The sequence below is a fragment of the Hevea brasiliensis genome, chromosome 2, assembly GCF_030052815.1.
Source record: "Hevea brasiliensis isolate MT/VB/25A 57/8 chromosome 2, ASM3005281v1, whole genome shotgun sequence".
NCBI lineage: Eukaryota > Viridiplantae > Streptophyta > Magnoliopsida > Malpighiales > Euphorbiaceae > Hevea > Hevea brasiliensis.
In genome coordinates, this window is record NC_079494.1 from 79,511,283 (window position 1) to 79,527,004 (window position 15,722).

Consider the following 15,722-nt stretch of genomic DNA (forward strand, 5'->3'; position numbering starts at 1 on the left):
TCGATTTGGTCATTATACAAGCTACCTTGAAAGCATAATTTTGGCAAGTTTTCGTAATGAAAGATGGAAAATTTTGAGTATAGTTTCACATAAAATTTTTGTAATACAAATTGGAGCCACACACTCAAAGTTATAAGCCTAAAAATCAAACCGCTTTATTGTATTTCTTTCATACACATCAAGGATCACTTTTAACACTCACCAAACTCAACATTCAAGCCAATTCTGGTTATACCATAACCTAAACATAATTCAAAACATATTATAGGTCATTTTGGCAGCTTACAATCACATTCAACATACACCAATAAGTGCAGAATTTGTCAACTCAATTACAACAATTTAATCACCTATTCATGCTCATTTGCATGTCCAACCTTACACCATCATACATATACCCAAGCTGCCTTAACAACTACTACAATTCAACATTAATATTCCATAAACAAAACATGAAATAACATCCTTATGGTTCACCAAGCCAGGCTGCCATTTCATGCATTACATTCCCTTAATTTCCAAGCATTCAAATTTCAATACACATTCACATATACTAAGTATACATCACCCAAATGATTTCCTACACACATAAACATTTAATCAATACTTTAATCCACCATTTACAAGCAAAAATAAACTGTCTTTAAAGAGTTTCCATGGCTGCCAAAAATACAGCTCTCCCTTTAAACATCAAACCTCAAAATTCTTTCCACAATTCAAGTACCTATAACATCCACACAAACTTTAATGAAGCAAGCATCAAAAATACATACTTACCACTTTTGAAATTCTTCAAAACCTCACCAAAACTTAAATTTCTTGCTGCCTATCTACTGCCCAAGTGGTGTAGACTAACTTTGATGAAGGAACTTAGGAAAAAATTGGCTTACTTCAAGCATGCATGGAGCTTGGCCATGGATGGCCATGGAGGTTCTTCAATGGAGTGTCACGGCTGGTCATTTGGGAGGAAGAAGATGGACTGAATTTCTGTCCTAAAAGACTTAATTAAGTGTCCCAAAAATTGAGTTAGTGGAGCACTCACTTTAACTTAATGATTAAATATTCCAATTTTCCTAATTTGCACATTTATCTCATTTCCTTCACTATTTACATAATGTATCACCATTTAATTTTTTATGACATTTCTAAAGTGTAATATCATTTATTTTTAATGGAAATTTAGGTCAAAAGACAACTCGGGGTGTCAAATGACCACAATGCCCCTGTTCGGGTTGCATTCCCGATTTTTCGGTAACACCGGGTTTTGTCCGTTTTTCGATTTCTCACTCTTCTTTGTACTAATTAATTAATTTTTCTTTGATATTTCTAATGGTATTTGTACTTCAATTAATGTCTCTATAAGTCTTAAAAATATTTTCCAGGGTTCCCCGCAGTCCAGGGCTAGTCAACGGTCCATGCCGTGACTTCCTGGTGCGGTCACCCATTGCTAGGGTTCTCGGCTCGCTTAACTTGGTTACATTTCTCTGTTATTATTTTTCCTTTGTTTTTCTTGTATTTTCTTTTCTTGTATTTCATTATTTTATGTCTCCTCAATCAACGAAGTGTAGTTCTAGGCATCCTAACTGTCCGGACAACACTGGTCACCGGAACAGTAGAACGCACTACCGAACTTTGGGGTGTTACATTATCTCTATGCAAGGGAATAACAGTAGAACATATAATTTTAGCATTAGTATATAAATAAGTAAAGCTGAAATCAAATAGTACATAATTATTCCTTTCAAAAGTTAAGAACGTACCAGCAACTACATCTGAAGTCTCTGCTCCTTCCCCTCGATGCATGGCGTTCCTCTTTCTAGTGTATTCCTCCGCTCGGGTTGGTCCATTGTGCTAGGATTACCCAAGGGCTGTCTCTACTTCTACCGCCCTACCGACTATTAATGAGCCTCTAAAATCGTAACCTTGACCGATTCCTCCGTATAGTATGTGGCATAAATCGACGGCGCTAGTACAATCTCGAGTACATCGACGCGGCGCTAGTACAATCTCGAGCGTAATGCCCAATTCCATCATAATTAAAGCAGCTTTAGTAACCTTATAGCATATACCCCGTGTAACTTGCCACATACCTCACATACCTGATAGGGTAGAAACTTCAATTCTTTACCGATGGGTTCTTGATTGCTTCCACCCTGAAGATCCGCCTCTGTCATATCAATAAATTCGGGATTCCTCAAATTATTTTCTTTTCGCTAATTGCCTATTCGAGTTCTCACTCTTTTCTATTTCATACTGCCGTTGTGGGAGTTGAGTCTGTACTTGGGCTTGAGCTTGAGTTTGAGCTTAGACTGACAAACTATCAACCATTTGTTGGAAGAAGGTGGCCATTTGCTATGCCACTTGTGCGGTGATTTGTACAAGTGGAATTTGTACAGTCGAGCCTTGGACACTCTGAGGAGCTGAGGCCTCCTCTAGTCCTCTTGTGCCTTAAATGTATCTGATTATTCTACTAGTTTATTCCCCTCTACCATTTCTATTCAGAAAATTTTCTTTTCTCTGTATAACTTACACAAGGAGATTTCTCTACATTAATTCATATTTATGATGCAATTGTACTATATGTATCAAATATTTGAGGAGTTGTATGTACTGATAAAATATTTCAAATTCACAGTTCAAAATTTACTTTAAAACCATTACTCTGATACCACTAAACATGTCATACCCTACCCTTCAGTAAGATGCAATATGATCCCGTAGTACATCTAATGAATTACCATACTTCGCCTACCGGTAACCCATTAAAGATACTATAAGAGATTTTAAAACAATTTTCTTACTTTTCGAAGGTGGCGAGCACTTTTGGTAGGAATTAAAAACTTTTATTTGAAGTTTAAAGAATAGTTAAAATTTTTATACATTTTTATTTTTATGCAAAATTTGGAAAATTTTCGGCAGAGTGCCGTCTATATTTGGGAAAAACAGATCTTCAAACACTTGTAAAAATACTTCCAATAATTCATTTCATCAAAATCAACCACTTTCACAATACAAATCAATATCATTTCTCCCAATTCCATAATTCAAAACAATTCTGAATTCAATTGTCTTCAAAAATAATATTAAATGACTACATTCATATTCAACTAAAGAAAAATTAATTTACATTCATTATAAAACTCAAAAATAAGTTTGAACATTACAATAATTTGCATTTCATTACATACCAAAATAATGTTACAAGAGTTTTTGTACAACTGCTCAAATAATTTACACACATATATTTACATGCATAATCAAAATGTAATATACAAGGGTATACCTATAATATACCCGAGGCTAGTCACAAGGAGTCTTCAAGGTGCAGCTGCAGGAATCTCACTCAACTGCTCTATCTCTACTCTCACCTGCGACAGCATACAAAGCTATCGCTGAATAGTGAACTCAGTGGTGCACAACTATAATTTACAATGTAATACAATATATATTGATAATAATTATACCAAAAATTTTGAAATCTCGAAACTTAACCAATTTCCAAATGTCAAAATTTTCATTGCCAATAATAATAGTCACTTGTTAAAATAACCTTAATCAAAATTTTAATTTGTCAAATTACAACTGAAAAATAAAAATAATTCCTGCAATTATGGAAATAAACAATTATTTTAACAAAATCATTTGTACACAATCCCATTTAAAATCACAATTTCTTATCAATCAAAATTCATTCTTTATCTCACTAACTATGCAAGACTAATCCAAAAGGGCCATCTTCGGGGTGATTCTAACTCCCTATAGTCGAGAAGGTTGAATCATCATGCACAGTACTCAATACACTAATGAAACTTCCGATGGGCCAATAATAAAAACTTAGATCTAACCTCTAATAAGAGGAGAATCTAAGCCTGCACATACCATGGTATTCAAAACAAAACAAAGCTAACTCCATTGTCTCCTCAATAAATGAGAGGGACAAGTAATAACCTAGTCAAGCATCTATAGTAAGATATAAAACCATATCATACATTTCTTTGTCCTTTTTATGAGTATAAATCACAACACAATATTAATTCAAGATCAATTCCAATATTCCATAATTTTTTTATGCTCATCACAATCCAAAATAAAATTTTGTATTTTATTCATGCAAATTGCCCGTCACAATTCAAAACATAATTTATCTAGTCCAAAACAATATTCAATAATTGTTGAAATAATATTTCACAAAACTAAACTCATGCTTACTATACCAATTTCAATAATCATTGAAATAAATCCCATAATTGATAAACATAGTGCATAAGGAAAACTAAAATCATTTAATTACGTAAAATATTCAAAATAAATTCAATTAAAAACTAGTTATGCACAAACCTCTTTTGTCAACTCAATTTACTCAAACTTTCGTTTCTCCTTTGAAGATCCATTTCCAAGTGAAACACATAAATTTAAAGTGCTTCAGTATCAATTTCTAATACTTAAATTCCAACAATTTCTTTGCAGACTTATCCTACCTGTCGACACCATATTTTGGCCGATCCCTAGAATCAATAAAAAATCTTTTCTTTGAACAGCTAATCACATTTCCGATCTCTCCTCACAGAGAATTGAATCAATGCTAAGTCCTCACATTCATTAAAGCCTCGCCGATCTCTCAAAATCATTTTACCGACCTCTCAAACCCGATGTCGGATTTCTGACTGGCCAAGAATATTCCCGATCTCGTTGATGAATAAAATGAACGGCACTAGATCTTTTCCTACCGCTTTATTGCCGACCTCCTTTCCGAAAAGTTTAAGAGCTAAAGTTTTGGTTCGATTCCGATCTTAAGTGTTCGAGTTAAATTTTCGGTCAAGTTCGCTCAAAGATTTCTTCCCTACCGATCTCATGTTCAAAGTGCTTTCCGATCTCTCATACTTAGATTAATAATCACATTTAGTTTTGTTTTGTTGTGCTCATACAATCAAATACTCGCATAAATAATGGTTTAAAATTTTCCGATCACAATCATTCATTGAACAAAAGGCATTTCATTTCATGTCATAATTTGTACAGTTATTCTACTGGGGATCACCCCACCGATCTACATTTGGATCACTCCCTCTCTCCTCTCACCCTGGCTTCATCCTCACTGCCTTCATCATTGTCCTCGGGAGCCACATCGCCATCCAAGAAAAGTCTTCTTCCGGGTAACGCTCCCGGAGTGCGGCCAAGAGGTCCTTGTGAGCCTTCACATAGGCCTCGGCCATTCCCGCCACCATCTCTTCATCCCTCTCCTTAAGCTCCTTATCTTTCTCCTTAAGCTCCTTATCCTTCGCCTCAAGTTCCTCTATAAGTTGAGCGACTGAGCGGCTTCGCTGGCATGAAGCACTGACTTCCTTAAGAGCACGGTCCCTCTCATCCAAAGCACGATTCTGCTCGCCAACCGGTCTTCATGGAGCTTTGCCCGTCCCTCGACTTGAGATATGTAATCCCGAGCGGATGAGAGTTGGGATCGAGAGAATCCACCTCCGATTTTTCTTCCCGATCTCCTTACCCAGTGCGCCAATCCTCTCCGATCATGGTCCGGTTCACTGACACTCCACGCTTAAGCTCATGGTCCGAGTCAATATGTCGCCGAGACCATTCTCGGGATAGCCGTCCCGATCCTCCCGAAAGAAGATGGTAGACCCGTGACTTTGGCGAAATCGTAGTTCTCCTTGACAATCCGGTTATTCCTCAAGCAATGATCAAGATTTGAGCGCCCGAGAAGAGGTCCTCCTGTAAGCTTGAGTAGGCCCCCTTCCCCGCTTGGAACAACAGAAGAGTCGGAGGTCGCTCCTCCGATCTAGGAGGAGATCGGGTAGCTTCAGTGGTCGGGCGGACCAAGGTTGGGGAGGATCACTTTGTATCTCCCTGTGTTCGTGGATCGGCGCTTGGAGTCGCTCAACGCTTTATCTCCTTTATCTTCCGGAGATCTCTCTCCTTCTTCCGCTTCCTTGAACCCTCACCACCCGCCATACCGCACAAAGAAAAGGTTAGTGAGATCACTAAGGTCGTGAGAATTGAGATATAGAAAATACCGATGCCGAGGTTAGAGAGCGGAAGTTCGCGGTCTTGGCAAAGGAGCACCGAACAAATTAATGGTGCATTTCTGCTAGCCACCGAATCCAAACAAGAATACTTTTTAGTGGCAGCCTCACTCTTCGTGATCCATCACTATCAAACTTTCCTCTTCGCCAGTGGTAATATGGTTCTAAGCAAGGGTCCCCGGTACCACCAAACTGGGAAGTCTCAAAGCGGCTCTGATCTTTGCTCCTCACAATGAAGAAACGATTCTTCCAGCTTCTAAGAGACGAGGGCAGATCGGAAAAGAGCTCGCAATTAGGCTTCACCGAAAGAACCAAAGTGGTCATCGCCCTTTCTGAGTTAGCTGCAGCTTGGCGAACACTTTAGCCGTAGGTCCGATTCCCTTAGCTCTGCATAGACCTCGAAAGCAACCAAGATCCGCCACGAGTTGGGGTGGATTTGAACAATGGATATTCGTGAAATTTTAGGACCTCCTTATAGAAATCGCAGAGGGAACCTCAGATCGCCTTTAATCGTTTCTTCAGACACCATGACCATGTCATCCTCTTCAAAAGAATGATCGACACGTAAGATCGCCATGGCACTTGATCACCATATGAATCAGTGACAAATGTTGTATTCTTGAACAAACGATTGCAGATCGGATTCAAGAACCGATGGAAGCTCGCCTATAGGAAGGGTCTCTCTCTGAAGAAGGGCGCAGACGCTTTAATGGTACGATCCGACTCGACTCGAGCAGACCCTAAGGGGTCCAGTTGCGCGCTATTCGATCGCTTCTTCTTCATCGACGATGACCAAGAGAACTCAATGGAAGGAGGGCTCGCCGCTCTCGACCTTCTGCACCGCCATTTTCAAAAGAAACAAAGAACTTAAACAAAAAGAAGATCAAAGTCCTTACTGTAGTCTAATCGGCGTCGGAGAAACTGGAGAAAATGAGAAAACTTCGAAGCTATGAGCAGGAGACTGAAAATGAAATGAGAAAACAACTGGCTAACCCTCCCCTATTTATACTAGTCCGAGCATTTAATGCTCGCGAGGTTCTAGGCGGCGCATCGAATGGTGAGAATCGACAAATGTTTCGACACTTCTCTCAAATATCCGAATGTTCGTAGATCGTTAATTGGAGATCGGCATAATAAGTTAAATATTTTGAATAAAGGATCAGTCAAGTGTCATTCAAGTAAAGAACCAGATCGAATAACCACCTTAGAGATCGGAAAATAATCAATGCAAAAATAATAAGATGATAACTGCAAAATAAAGTCTTTATTTGCAAAAAGATCGGATTACATCATTTGGGCGATCTCGAGGGATCGGATTACAATAAAGGACTAACTACATCATTTGGGTGATCTCTAGAGATCTGATTACATTGACATTGATCACATCATTTCGGCGATCTCTAGAGATCGGAATACATTGAAAATCCTATATCAAGAGGTCGATCTAAGGATCGCTTTATAATCGATCCCAAGGATACTCCTGTGAGATCCATGGATCGCTTTATAACTAATTCCAAGGATACTCCTGTGTTCCAAGGATCGCTTTATAATCGATCCCAAGGATATTGCCGACCGGATGCTTCATCCGCCGTTTAACACCCAATGTGGATCAATCATTGCCGAACACTCAATGTGATGAGAAGCCGAATGAACTCGCTTGAGCAACTCGAGATCGGCATACAACCAAGCCCGCAATACGGATCGGTCAAATCCAGCTTCTCTCACCATCGCCAATTAGGACCATCCAATCACCGGATCAGAATTTTCAAAGTAGGAAAAGGGAATTCCATCTAAGAGGATCAAAACCACGCTTGTAGCCTTAACTTTCCCTGAATAGAACCAAGAAACAAGGAGAAAGAGAGAAAATCGAATGAAGGAAATGCCACTATCATGTGGGTATATATAGGGGAAAATGGGCATTTAATGTCGAAGGAAAACGGCTTGACGCTCAAAATCGAGATGTAATTAATGCTTGACCGAATCCGCATCGATCAAGGGATAAAAGAGATCGGAGATAGGAGATCGCATGAGAGATCGGAATAGGAGCTAGGAGGGATCTAAGACAAAAAGAATAAGACAAATTCCAATAACCGCCGTAATCGTGAGCCGAGGTAGTTAAAGCGTGCAGATGAGATCTCCACCGCACGCCTAAGAATCGCCCGCACGCCGACAGTGCTGTGGTGTGTCATGACACCCAGACATCCCAATCTCCACCGTTGATCTCACTTGTAAGGATGAATCCGAACCCTTGGATCAAAAGAGAAGATGACAATACAATGCTTTTTCACTCTCACTCGATCGCTCCGACAAGAGGATTCAAGACCGCTGATTAAAAGAGGAAAAGGACAAATACTTTGAGAAGTGATCTCACCATTCGCTTTGATTCTCTTTAATTCCCGAACATCCGATCATGTACTTCAAAATCGACCCTCCATCTCCTCAAAATGAATCTTGACCCTTCATGGGGAGCACCCGATTCCTATAAATACCGCATGAAAACTGCTCAAAGGGGGACAAAAATATAGGCAAGAGGTCGCTATTATCGTGGAGGAACTCAAACTTCATTCATTTGTTACTCGTTGTTTTGTAGTGATTAAAAATACTTTTGAAACTAGTTTTCGTGAGTGTTTTCTTGAAAAGATTTTGAATATTGGAACTCTACATTTCCAGCTTGTTCATTATCCGGTCATACTCTCATCATCTCTCGCTTCCTTTCCTCTGCTCAAGCTCAACTTCCTTTCACCGGTTCTTACCCTGCTACCTTTTAGCTAAAGCATCTCTCGGTTTCACGATGCATACATCAACTCTCAGCCGATCAATCCGCCATCTTCATCACTATTTACCACTTCATAGTTATTTCAATATATTTGGCTCCTCACTGTAAGAGTTCACATCGTTGCTTACGCTTGTTTTCCACACTTCCTTTGTTCTTCATACATCCGCAACTTCCTTCAAAGATTATTTTGCACAAGAGAACCTCAAGAGAAAATATTGTTATAAGAGTTCATGCTACTGCTTTATTAAGTGTCCACGCTTATTTCCCGCATTTTCCTTGTTCTTCTTACGTCTAGACCATTTCTGCACAAGCGATCCCCAAAGAATGACACTTCTAAATCATTTCTTTAGTGATCAGTTTATTTTTATTAATCTTCATCATTTCTGAAAGCAAGTTTTCTAACTCCCAGTAGTATGTAAATGTTTGGGTAAACGTAGGCAATCGCGACTTAGAGGTCTCTTTTGAGGGAAGACATGAATAACACGCCAAGAAAATAGCCAAACTATTAGGTCGACATAAATGGCGTCAAAGAAAGAGGCCACAAAGTGAGACAAAACCAAAGTAAACGAAATAGAATAGATCGGCCATTAATGTATATTGGTAAAAATGAATATCCGGAAGGTCAGAAATCAAGTCTAGTTTTCCCGCCTAGCCAAAAGGTATCGAGAAGCCTTATCCCTGACATCTTTGAACGCCAGGATCTTTAACTTTAGGTTCTTAGGACATCAAAATTCAGGAGATCAGAAAAGTCTTTTTCAGGCTCCTGTTAACTTAAAAGAGATCTGAGGAGAGTTCTTATCCTGGCCTCAACTTAAAATTCTAATAACTATAAAAAGGAGATCTGAGGAGGGTTCTTATCCTGCCTCCCTCAAAACTTCAAATAAATAACTTAAAAGAGACCTGAGGAGGGTTCTTATCCGGCCTCCTCTCAAAATTTTAATAAATAACTTAAAAGAGATCTGAGGAGGATTCTTATCCGGCTCTCCTTCAAAATTTTAATAAACATTAAATAAGGATCTGAGGAGAGTTCTTATCCTGCCTCCACCTCAAATTTTAATAAACATTAAAAAGAGATCTGAGGAGAGTTCTTATCCGGCCTCATCCTCAAAACTTTAAATAAATAACTTAAAAGAGACCTGAGGAGGGTTCTTATCCGGTCTCCTCAAAATTTTAATGAACAACTTAAAAAGATCTGAGGAGAGTTCTTATCCGATTCTCACACCTGCTCACTAAGGTTGTCTCATTTACTTATGTATCCGGGTGATCCAAATTTAGTGAAAAATCAAACATTCCTTCTACCAAAAGGATTAACATTGCCGCCTAAGCCCTTCTAACTAATTTGTAAAGGACGCACTAAATCTACTTACCCTTATTAAGGGACGAGGTGGGGTGCCTAACACCTTCCCCACCCGCTTACGGACCCTAACTTAGAATCTCTGCTTTGAAGTGGTTTCATTTTTAATTTAACTTCTCAAATGGTTTTCTTTAGTTTCCTCAAAACTAAGGTGGCGACTCTCACTCTTTCCCACTTCTGAGTGATCGTCCAAGACCGCAAAATCCCATTGCGATACTGGCGACTAATCGGGAAATATTTGGGGACCCAACCCCGCCTAGAGGCCCAAAAGTAGGCTTAATTTTTGTCCGATCAAATTATAGTTAGATGGGCTCACTCGACGATGTTTTATACGCTGATTATTATTGCGCTAACTATTTTGTTTGTTTTGCCTGCTTTATTTCCTACAAAGTTGCTCTTCATTTCAAAAAAAAAGGGGAAAAGGAAAAATGGAAAATAAAATCCCTCGAATTGGGAAGAGGTAAAAGTGTCCCTTCACACACCGAACACTCACACAATGTCCTCACACACTATGGTCCTAACCCGGCTTTCTTACCCTTTTAGGAAAGTAGGAGGAGTCATGTAGCTGCACCGTGGGTTTTACCTCGCTAGTATCCGTGAAGGCTTCGCCAAATTGAAACTCGCTCTATTTACCGTGATACCCGTGGAATTTTCCCGACAATATCATGGGGTAGAATGGGGCTCTACTGCATGAGGGGCAATTTGGGAACCCGTGGCTATTAGAAAAATTAGATCCCGAGCTAAACCATCACGATAGCCGAAAGCCGTAGTAAATCGCCTCATAAGATAGAACTATCCAAATAGGTAGCGCTACTCCTGTTAGGAGTCTCCTACTATAGGACAAAAGGGGCATACTTACTCTACCCTATTCTCGCTTTAATTTCCTTTTGTTTATTTTTCGTGGTAATTTTGAATCCTACTAAAACGCCTACACATTTTCCTACTTTGATAAATGTGTGTGTACCTCACAACAAAGATGATTCAAAATTACCCTAATTTGTCTTACTAACAAATTCTCCGCAGCGTTACCAAACCGAGGGTCTGTAAAAGGATAGGCATCATTTTTTTTATCATGGCATCCTCGAGTCAGTCGGCAGAAAAGGCTCAGAATGCTAAACTTTGGTACGAATCAGTTCATAGTCCGGTACCCTCGCAAAATGATGCTTCCGAGGCACCTGTTAGCTCGCTACCTTCGCTAGATCTGGACAAAATAGAGGTCAAAATGAACAACCTCGAGGGTATGTCTAATAGATGGAGGTTGCTTCCACTGTGTCAAGGTACGCTTTGAAGAGAAGTACTAAGGATTGCAACCTTAATGCAAGTCAAGGTCCAAATCCCGCATTAAAAGCCATGTTGTCGGTTTGGAATCCTGGCACGAGTATTCTCTTTCAATGATATTGACACGGTCCCCACTATGGAAGAATATCGTGCATTGTCCGGGGATCCCATACTCCTTGCGTAACAGGATCTACTTACACCTTGAGCATAGATGCACTGAAACGGTTGGCACATATGTTGGGTTTTCCCCGTAAGAAGTGAAGTCCAGAGAAATACCAAAGGAACACGCATGGATGGTATTGACGACCTTGAAAAGCGTTAGATCATTACCTCCAAGAGAAACAGTGGGATCAAGCTTCCATGGCACTCGCCTTTGGGAATCTATGGTCCGATCCTGCTCCGGGCCATTGAGGATCATCACTTGCAGTGCAAAGGAGGTATTTTGGACAAGAGAAAGACAGGGATCAATCCGATACCAGCAATTCTTGCCGAAACCTTGTTAACCCTAACTTATCGCATAACAGGGAAAGGGTCCATTAAGTGTTGCTCTCAGTTGTTATACCTCTGGACTATCAGTCACATGTGTCCTGTGGAGACAAAAGGATTGACTTGGTACCTTGACCAGCCTCCCATTGAGAAGATGACCCGATTAGTGATCAGCCCGAAGAATGAAAAACAGTGGCGGGAACGGATTTTGAGTTTCAATAGCCATGGTTACGGTTGGAGGAAGCTGTGGACGTCAAGTCAACCCTTCTTGATCGGTACAGGAGGTATTCAGTCGGTGTCCCTGATTGGGATAACCGGGTATACAAGTTACACTCCAGCACTGGTAATGAGGCAGTTTGGCTCAACACAGTCCATGTTCAACATTAAAGAATACCACCAAGGTCACTTCTACCATGAGCTCAAGGAAGAAGAAGGGTTGAAAATGGCTCGCAAGTCCTGGGAAAACATCACTCTAATCGAGAGATCACCCAAAGGCCCGAGTGCCTCGGACGATTACCTTAAATGGAGAACTGACAGGGACCGAGAACACTCTACTGTAGAATTCAAGGACGACAACCCTCGCCAAGACGCCTTATTAGAGGAAACTGATAATCGCCTGGTTGACTCGCTACAAAAGGCAAATACCGAGAACTCACAGCTGCAAGAACGAATGAAACAATTGGAGGACCAACAGCAGAAAATTAAGAGGAGGATAAGAAAGCTCAGGGAAGAGGCAAGGGCCGAAAGAATAGGGTTCGAAGAGCAAGAGGTACAGTGGGAAAAGGAAAGAGACTCTCTCCAAGCTGAGGTCAAAGAGATGAAAGGGCAGAATAGTAAGCTTCAGGAAAGGATGAAGTACCAAGAGGTACTCGTTGAAGAGTATAAACAGGAAAACAAGAAGAAGAAGCTTGAATTAAAAGAACAGGCACTCCTCATCAACGACATCTTGAAAGAGTGTGCTAAAGAAAGGAAAGAGAAAGAGAAACAAGCTGCCCTATATCAAGGACTGAAAGAAAATGTGGACCAGTTGGAGAAAATGATAGCACAAGGAAAAAAGGAACTATTACCTGAATCCGAATATGCTCTGAAAGTGTTCGATCCTGCCAAACAAGAGGAAAGGTTATACGAGTATCTCAGAAAATGTCATCTCATTATAAAGAACCTCCTGTAACCTAGGCCGATGTAAAGAATATGCTGCATAAATTATTCAGCTTAATGAAATGATTTTTGGACCATTGTTTAAGCAGAATTTGTGAATGAATAATATGACTCCGTAGGAACTCCTCGCTAGGGTTATGTGAAAATTGAAATGCGCTATATGAACAGTATCATAAATGCACATTCAATCCTGGCCATTCACGGTCGACTATCAAACGATGCCATGATAAAGTTGATGCGATTATCCTTTGCAGATTCCAACTCGCTCTCAAATGCCATCAGATCCTTCGTCTGCATCAGACTTTTAGTTTCTTTGCAAAACTCAAATTCATTTAAATTTTTTTATCCTCACAGAAATCAATATTGATTCAAACAAGGCAAGTCCGACTCAAACACACGGCTCAACCCAAGCGAGTGTACTTAACAAGATCTCGAACAAGGAAGATAATGGAAAATCAGAGCAAGTACAGTAACCTACAGGGCAGGTGTCTCCGAGTTGAAAGATCACCTTTCAAATTATGAGACTAATGAAGGAAATGTCTCGTAACAAACCTACTGTAACCTAGCCCACCATTACCTCCTCCGCCTCCTACAACAAATGATCCTCAAGAAGCTTCAACCTCTTTTACCTTTCGCCTCCCATTCCGGACCGACAATCATCACAATCCGGTGACCATAAATAATGACCCACCTTTTTCCTATTACCCTACTGCCTCAAATGCCGAGCCTCACCATTCAATCCCGATCCTCCAGCTTTACTCCACCCTCGCCTCCCGCTGGAGGAGTGTATCATGCGTGGAAGGAGAACATAGGGCGAGAGATAACGAGAAACTATCTCGCCTAGAAGAAAGATCGAGAGCAATAGAGGGGCTGAACATGTATGGTTCACCGATGTGTCGCCACCGAGATTGGTGCCGATGTGGTGGTACCACCCAAATTCAAGGTTCCGGATTTCACAAGTACACCGGAAACTCGATCCTCAGATCCACCGCAACCTACATTGCCAAAATGTCCGCTTTAACGGAAGACGATAGACTTCTCATTCACTTCTTTCACGAGAGCCTCCGAGCAGCCTCCGAGATGGTGCATACAATTGGACAGAGCAAGCTACACTCCCGGAAGGATTTAGCCGATACCTTCTCAAGCAATATAAATTCAATTGTGATGCGGCACCCACAAGGAGGGACCTCTAACCCGGTACAAAGACCGGGAAGGTTTTAAGCAAGATGCCCAACGATGGAGGGAGAAGGTCGCAAGTATATCCTCCAAAGGATCGACAATGAGCTTTGCTCCCTATTCATCGAAACATTGAAGGCTCCCTACTTCAACCTAATGATTGGCAATACCTCCAATAGCTTCTCAGATATCATCCAAGCCGGTGAGAGAATTGAAGCTAATCTGAGAATAGGAAGACTACAGGAGTTGGCTGAAAACCCTGTGAAGAAGCCCGCCAATTTTGGCAAGAAGAAGGAAGGTGATGTACACTGTCACCCGCCCAAATAATTACCCCAATTTCCCCAAAATAACTACCGCCATATTCCCCCTCTCATGGCCAAACCATCGCCAACATTCCACCTCCTTTCCCTAATTATCCACAACCACGCCCACAATACGCCCCACCCACAAATTTCCAACCAAGACCACCTCCTCCACCAACTCAACCACGGCCACCACAAAATAACCCAAGACCTCCAATGAATCCTAATCCACCCCTTCCCCTCTCGCTGAAATATACCGATACCTTGTCAGATAAACCAAATCGCACTCACCCCTTTGGACCCAATCCACCGCCGATCCTGTGTGGTATGATGCCACCGCCTGTGAGTACCATGGAGGGGCACAAGGGCATTCAACCGATAATCGCGGGCACTCAGAGGGAGAGTGCACGCTTAATCCGAACGGTGGTTGAAGATTGAGGGGAATGGTTCCTCCCCAATGTCACCTCAAATCCACCGCCCAACCATAATGCGGTAGTGGTGTAAATATGATTGAGTCTAAGGGAGAGGGATCAACACCAAGTGGATAAGTCTGGTTCCTTACTTTGAGGAGATTTTTGCCATAGCAATGAGGGAAGGTTATCTTTCCTCGTAGCTGAGCCGAGGAAAGTGCGAGGTGTCCTTACCATGGAGGGGCAAACACCATGAGTCATGAGATTGTGAGGGGTCTGCAAGAAGTCCAGTAACTTATTGTCTCTCGTGGTTCCGAGATACTGCATAAAGCTAAAAACTAAAAGGAGTGAACACCACCGGATACGCCGTAACGCCTCTACCTCCAAAACCGTAATCACCTTCTCACCCCCAAAGAGCCTCACCACCAAGAATAGCTTATTCAGACTCCACCTCGCCTCCCCATCACCAACACTCATGCCGTCCCTTGGAACTATAATTTCCAAGTTTTTACTCGTGAGCGCTAGCAAAGACATCCGCCTCCTAGCCTTGCCTCACCTCCGCACCACCAAAGCCATGTTTCGCTCCTCACGAGCACTTCAGATGACTTATGCCGGACTCGCCAAAGAAGATTACTCCCCAAACAAGTCCTCACTGTTATTGCAATAAAACCTCTCCACTGAGCAAGAAGTCGAGTTTATAACCCAAGTGGGAGGTGTTACTGAACGAGGAAAGAGAAAAGAGAAAAG